Below are 1,483 nucleotides of genomic sequence, written 5' to 3' on the forward strand. Positions count from 1 at the left end.
ATGGATGGTGTTCTGCCGTCGGCCACTGGGTTTGTACTAACGGATGATATTGAACTTCTCTATCATGTCTTTACACAGATTAAATTACTAATAAATTTCTGTGGATTCCATCTGGCAAGGTGCATACATATAGATCATTTATGTTGTGGAAAAAAGGGTATTTTCAAGAAAGAGGTCATTGTTTATGCAAAATTCTGCCACATTATCTTTGGTAAAGTTTCTGTTACCAAGGCCATATTTTCCAACTGGTGACCCTACTTCCTGTTTCCAACCTTTGCATTTCAATCCACAGTAATTATATATTCATCTTGATGGCATGTTTGACCAATTCCAAATTGCAAAAATTGGTAGAAAATATTCAGCTTCTTCGTCTTTGGCATTAATGGTTGAATAACAATGTATCAATTGATCTTCCTTGTAGGCATATATCCATAACTGACAGTATCATGCTTCAGATTAGACCTTGAAATGTTATTTTTGACCATAATGTTATTCCTCTTCAAGTTGTCATGCCTGGTGTCATATGGTTATCTGATTCAAAATATTCAATATCAGTTCATTTCATCTTACGAATGCTTGGGATAGAAATATTTACCGTATATACTCAAGTATAAGCTGACCAGAATATCAGCTGAGGCACCTATATTTACCACAAAACTGCATTACAAAGGTGCTGAAAAACTCGGCTTATACATAAGTGTGTGCAGTATGTGTTTCACTTCGTGTTTAACAACTTCCCATTTTCCTTAACTTAGGCTCGGTATACTATATGTTACGATAATGGACGGGTATGCACAGGTGCTTCTTCTCATTGTGAGTTGTGCCAAATGAGGATCCCGAAAGTGACTCCGCCCACATCATTACAGTCGACTCTGCTTTGAGGAGGCAGTTCTTGCCCAGGCGTATTTGGAATGTCTTCCAACCTAAGGATCAACTTGTGGCACGATGTAAGGCAGTGTCCTGCTCTATTCACGAAATTTCTATGGCCATTTTTTTACTTTTAGCAGTAGATCTCTAAGTCCTTCTTCTCAGTCTGTCTTAGTCTCGAAGCTCTCCTGAAGCCTGTCCACCCAATGCTGGTATTTGAAATATTTGTGGCAAAGCATCAAGCATCACCGAGTCATGCAAGGCCGGCATCACAACAAACCGAGCAACAAGTGACAGATCGGTCATAAATGTCTAAGCTTTTTGCATCTTTAATGACAATAGTAATAGAAAATAGTATTAATAGCAATATTAATAGGTTCAAAAGGACATTTAAACAAGCTCCATCATCCATTCATGTTACAAAAGAAATATTCCTGTATTTCTTAAAGTGCTCTAAAATAGTCTATTAATTTAAAAAGTCATGTTTCCACTTACCACAAATATTAGACCATTGGATAAAGCAGATATTGAAAAGTACTTGAGATTTGATGGTCATTATGTTATGTTTATGATCATATTTAATCTAAAAAATAAAGTGGGTTTAGTAGGTGTTTTT

The sequence above is a fragment of the Tenrec ecaudatus genome, chromosome 6, assembly GCF_050624435.1.
Source record: "Tenrec ecaudatus isolate mTenEca1 chromosome 6, mTenEca1.hap1, whole genome shotgun sequence".
Taxonomy (NCBI): domain Eukaryota; kingdom Metazoa; phylum Chordata; class Mammalia; order Afrosoricida; family Tenrecidae; genus Tenrec; species Tenrec ecaudatus.